This window comes from Mesocricetus auratus, unplaced genomic scaffold (genome assembly GCF_017639785.1).
Source record: "Mesocricetus auratus isolate SY011 unplaced genomic scaffold, BCM_Maur_2.0 Super-Scaffold_100018, whole genome shotgun sequence".
Classification (NCBI taxonomy): domain Eukaryota; kingdom Metazoa; phylum Chordata; class Mammalia; order Rodentia; family Cricetidae; genus Mesocricetus; species Mesocricetus auratus.
Window position 1 is genome coordinate 1,104,459 of NW_024429199.1, and position 6,000 is coordinate 1,110,458.

General features: G+C 46.3%; 1 protein-coding gene across 1 annotated transcript in view; it reads left to right on the top strand.

Annotated features, from left to right (window-relative positions):
- Nucleotides 1-5,295, top strand: part of LOC101824351 (sine oculis binding protein homolog) — a 159,631-nt gene extending 154,336 nt beyond the window's left edge. Inside the window, 1 exon segment of the mRNA XM_005073213.4 lies at nucleotides 5,158-5,295. The gene's annotated coding sequence lies outside the window, so the exon portion shown is untranslated.
- The last annotated feature ends 705 nt before the right edge of the window (nucleotides 5,296-6,000 follow it).

Below are 6,000 nucleotides of genomic sequence, written 5' to 3' on the forward strand. Positions count from 1 at the left end.
TGTTCTCGCTAATCATGGCCTTTCTCCCTCTCTGCTACTGGTCATAAAGAATAAATTAGTCTGGGAAAATTGCTTTTCTAAGCCTTACCTAAGGTTTTAAAATCTGCCACGAGTCCTGGAACCACACATAGCTACTTTTTTACTTTGGTGTCCCTTACATGTCACCTAGAATGCCTATGTTCAAATAACACAGAGAGAGCAAGCTAACCCTTGGCACATCTGACATCTGCCTCTTTTGTCCAAGGCAGAGTTTTGGCAAGGCTTCTCAAGATCCTGCTGTAGAATTCAGAGGACTCACTCAGTCCATCTAGGGTTTAGCATGTGCTGCAGGCACAGGGTGACACCTGCTCAGACAATCGCAGAGGGGTTGGGGAGCAGAGCTGTAGGTTGGCCAAAGAAATTCTATCATTTAGTTATGGGCATTGGATGGGACTTGAATGAAAATACACTTTTTTTCTTATCAGAGAACATTTCAGAGCTCTTGTTTGCCAAAGCAAAGGAACTAAACGGTGCGTATCTTCGGGGTCCTCCACTTAGACATGACCTACCTCGTCAATGGTCAAGGTACGAAAGCAAAGAAATGAAAATGGACTGAGGGCAATATTCCCTGTGTTAGGGGAGGATTGTGGACTTGGGGGCTCTGAGAGCTGGTGACCCCAAACAGGTCATCTCTTTAACTTTCCTGGCAAATAGTTTTGTCTGTAAAATGAAGACGATCATCCATGCATTGGCAGCATTGTTTCTGTGTGAAGCAGGTGCCTAAATGAAGTAAGGACAAAATTCACTTGTTTTCAAGGTGGTGTGGTGTTGCACATAATCTGGGAGGTGGAGGCAGGAGACTAGACAGCAAGTCCAAAGCCAGCCTGGGCTACATGAGACTTTCTGAAACACAAAAATTTAGATAGACAGACAGACAGATGCAATGCAATACACGTGGTTTAAAAAGTAAATATGCTTGAGCAGTAGTTTGTAAGAGCCACAGGGCGAGTGATGAAGTTGCAACCCAGAACCCAGTGTGGGGCTAAGCCACCTTAACCTCTGTATGCCTTCTAGGAAGAAGGGTTGTTCTTCGATTATTTTCATTCAATGATATATAAGAAAAGAGATGGCATCCATTTCAAAGATTAAAAACGTGCAACCTTGTAAAAGCCATTTCAAAACTCTTCACGCTGCCATGGTTGACAAGGTAGGTGGGAAAGTCTGGCTTCGATGGGTAAGGACCCCTGTCTGGCATCAAGCTCAGAGTTTATCAGCTGCTGCAGGCGGTGCTGTTCATTGACCACAGGGTTCTACCCTTGTGAGTGCCCCAGAATAGCTGCTGCTACCTGAGAGCAGTCTGTCCTCAGGGACTCGTTATTGTCCCAGATAAACAGTGGAGCCTCTGCCAGCACGTAATGGCTGTATTTAACTCTGATAAGTGATGGGTGTCAGTGCTCGAGTGAGGGCATTTCTACTAGGGCCAGAATAATTGGGCATGGCTTGGCAGTGGGCATTTGTTGCCTACCATAGGGTTGATGCCATGAGTTTTAGACACCTGGGAACAAATATGACAGACAACAGGGTGCTTGCCTTATAAGTAAGCAAGACAGGACAGGCCTACTAGACTTTGATTATGCAAATTACAAAGTTATTTAAAAAACAAAGTAAGTGTAAAAATGTGGATACTGGTCTAGATTGAAGGACGCTTGCTTCTGGGCAAAGATGACATCTCACACCACAGAATGGCTAGCCTGGGACTGTTGGCTTTAAAAGGAGACCATTGTTTTCCAGATCCACACTTACTTTTGGGAGTGGTTGTCTGGAAATTTTCTAAAATGCAGTAGCATGCATCTTAAGTCGTAAATCAGAGTGGTGAAGGTGAGAATGACCGTGCTTTGAGAGTATTAGCATTAAAAGGATTCACCAGTGTCAAGACTCTGTTTTGCTCTTAACCGTATTATGTGGCAATTAAAATCACATTTTCAGTAATGTTTCCCCCATGAACTTGCCAGGTGGACAGGGTATCTCTCAACTAGTTTAGTGTGCAATTGTCATTCCATAAGAGGCTGTTTCACTATTCTGGGTAAAAGGGGAAAGCATGTCTGGAATTTGAAGACAGCTGGCCACCCATATGCCAAAGAGACCAAGCATGGTAGTTCTAGGATTTGTATATGGGAAATACACAGCATAAGACATGGACTGCTCTGTGTGTGTGTATGTGTGTGTGTGAGAGAGAGAGAGACAGAGACAGAGACAGAGACAGAGACAGAGAGACTGACTAACAGACTGACTCCAGGGAACATGGATGATATCCTGCCTTTAGACAAACCCATCATTCAGGGAAAAAAGAATGCAAATTGTAACGTATAAGTATGAGCACTTTCCCAGAATCCTTTGTATTCAGAGACACTCCAGAAAAAGGGCCAGTGAGAAGCGTGTGGAAGAACACACAGGCAGCTAGGATGGGCAAGCCAGACTGCCTCTCCTGGTCCTTGTAGTTTCCGCTCTGCGCAGATGATGATGTTTAGATACTGGGAACAGTTTTTCCATAGAAGTCCTCTGGGTGGCAAGGGTTCTTAGCTTTCTGACATGACCGCTTTCTGAGTCTCCAAGACTGTTTCTTCCTTGCTCTGGAAGCCTTCATGTGTTACCTACCAATGAAAACCAGGAAAGTGAAGTCCACACTTGCTCCCTTGTCACTAATACCAGGCTCATTGCCTGTGTCGCCAACAAGGGGGCTGCCTTGAACCAATGGGGAGGCTTACTTTAGTACCGTCCCTACCTCAACAGTTGCCAGCAGAAAGAGACTGCCACCCTCTGGCCTTGGGGGATGTCCCAGGTGCACAAGTGTGCCAAGAGATGAAGGAAGGGCACACATGGTCCCTTCGCACTCTCTTAAAATAAGCCCCATGGAAGTAGACTTGCAAAGCAGCAGGCCTGTGGCTGCAAAAAATAGAACACCATGCAGCTGCACCCTTTGGAACTTGGGGGGAAAACACATATTATTTACCAGACAATAATAGATACCAGAGAATAATAATGATTATTATAGTGTTTGGGATGGCAAATGCTGTACTTAAGGTTCCAGAATGGCTCTCATTATAAGCCCGATTTCACAGTCTCTTATGAAAGCCTAGACATTTTCTCCACACAGGCTGATGCTGGGCATATTTGGTCTTTGTCCAATGGTGATTTGAATACAAGGACACTTATTTGAGAGATATCCCCCCACACACACACTTTTGGTTGTGATTGCATTAAAGAAAAATGCTATAGACACCATAGAACAAACAGTTGCAACAATTAAAAATGGTGGTGTCTCCCAGTCACTGGAAGAAAATGTTAAAGCTCTTTTTCTTTTTTTTCCCCCTTAAAAGAAAGAATTTGGACCTCCTGCCCGTCCCCTCCCCCCAAGATGTGGTCACTCTTGGTCCCAGGCCCAGAGGTGGGGACATTTCCCTGCCTCTTCAGCAGTCTCCGGGATGTGCTTGACAGAGCAAAAGATGTGACCCCAGAAGAAGCAGCCCTGTCTTCTAATCCACTTTTCGTTGCTCACCAATTCTGGAACCTCCTATGGCTTCTGATGTGCCCCCTCCCTTTCTTGATGGTTTTGGGGGTTCTCATCCTCCAGACAGGAGGAGGGCTGGGGGATGTGAACTCTGTATTCCTAGATACACGTCCCCATATCCGAACCTGCCTGTGCCAAATGAGAAGGCTTCCATGGCCTTGTCATTCCACCCCTGCTGAATGTCTGTGCCCTTTTCATTTTCTCTTTGGTTATTTAATGTACATATTAAATGCACATGGATCCGGTGATGTTTTGTGATCCGGGGAACTCAGGCATTTCCTACCGTGCACACTGAGAAAGTCAAACCTTGGTTTTGGCTGATGATTATTAACATTAACTCCAGGTTGGACAGCAGGGTTCAAAGCTTGGGCCTCTGTGGAGCCTTCCCAGCAGGCAGCTGACCTTCCCGCTCTCATGCTAAAATCCTGGTTCACACACCCCGAGCTGGGGTTCTCTTCGACTACAGCATTGTATCAGCTCTGTGAAATTATTTCTTCATTATTCTGAGAATAATTTCAAAGGTTGTAAAGATGTTTGAATCTTGTGTTATCACTTCACATTTGCCAAATTTTGCCCTTTCGTGTTTCTGACAACCACGCTTATTGGCAGAGGGCCTCTTTGGGGACATAAGTAGAAGACAGCTTGACTCATTCATTTGACAAAACATGTGGAACACCAGTGACTAGCCGCCCAGCTGACGTAGAGGAGGCAGACAGCCCAGGCATAGCCCTAAGGGATGTCACAGTTAGCAGGGCAGGCTTCTAATTGGCTGCTGCCTGGGAATGCCTGGCTCTTCAAGACACTGTGCTTCAGATGAAGGGCTTGGTGGCAAACAGTAGAAACCCATGAGGATGTAGAGGCCTCAAGCATGTGGTGAATGGAGGGATGGTGCTCCCGATGGTGCTCCCCAGGAACTAGCCTGAAAGTTTCCTTTGGACCCTCTGGCCACGCTCACAAGGCATAGTTGGTTTGTTGTCTGTGCATTGTGTACTCCTGTGTTGCTTGGATGTCAAGAGCTCTCGGTGGCTTGCCTTTGACAGGCAAGACCCACAGATGGGGGCAGCTGTTTCTTCCAGCTTAGTCACCTCCATTGGAAATTCTGAAGAGAGGGGTGTGTGCATGTGTGTGTGTGTTCTCTACCAGTATGATTTATTTACTAATAGTGACTCTGAGACCTCAGTCCTCAAACACCAGAGTTGATATGTGAGTGACAGCAATGACCTTGCCTGACTTTGGAGTGATCCTGGCGACTCAAAAGACCTCCTGCTGGTTAATCATGTGGTCCTGTGGAGGCTGGATGCAAAGGATGCTGTGGTCCTGGGGGAGGGCGTGGCCCATCATGCTCATTACGGGTTTTCCAAAAAGGGCTCAAGTTTCAGTTGCTCACAGGGCTGGCAGGGCTGATCCTGAGCAGACTGAATGAAGCTCTCTGGAATCGTGCTGCCGAGGCTATAGCTCTGGAGCACAGCTGAGGGAGAACTGATGCATGCTGGGAGCTGAACTGGTTCTCCCTCTGGACTGGTTCTCTACAGCTAGGCGGGGTGGGAGGAGGTGGGCGGGTAGAGACTTGGTCCAATGCATTCTCATGGCCCTTTCTCGTCTCTTCCCAGGAACACTCGCTCCCAGGGTACCTTGCATGGAGAGAGGGCGTGGAACAAATCATTTCATACCATCCAATGACACCAGCTGGTCAGCTCACCACCCCCACTCTGGCTAAGATTCAAGTAAATAACACAGCTTCCTGACATTAAACATCTTGGAGGAAGCAGCCCTCCCTGGTGGCCTCTAGGCCAGAGAAGCCAGCACGTCTAGGACCCACCAAGCTTGGGCCCAGCATTCCTGCTCCCCCATCTCCGCTTCTCCCCAGAGGAACTTAGGGATTTCGCTGGTAAAAAAAAAAAAAAAAAACAAATACCACCAACACGCCACAAGGACCAATGTAGGTATTCATGCTCCTCACCCCATCTTCAAGGTTCTACGGCTGAGGCTGGAAGACGTTAGAGATTGGAAAACAAGAATCTTTTTAAATCTTTTTAAGAACTGCTGTGGTTTGCTGCTACGATAAGAATTGTGATTTGCTTTTATGGTTTAGAAACAGAACTGTTCACGTTTTGGTGAGGAGAAGGGATGGTCCTGAAGTCCCCAAGCTTCAGACTCATCTCTGCCCCGGCCCACGATGCACTTTTAAATGAAGAGGTAGAATATTTTATTGGCTAATATACTTTTCATGTTATTTTTTACAAAGGCCACCTTTATCCTTTTTGATGCCATATTTTCAGTGTTACACTTTTATGGCTTTTAATTTTCGATCTGCCAGATGTAAGAAGCAGCATGGATAGTTTATACTGTGGTTTTACAGAGACCGAATGCCAAGAGAACTGGTAAATGTTTATTCTTCTCAGCTTTCTCTTGAAATGCCCCTAAATAGCGCCCCATTTGGGAACAGAGCAAGA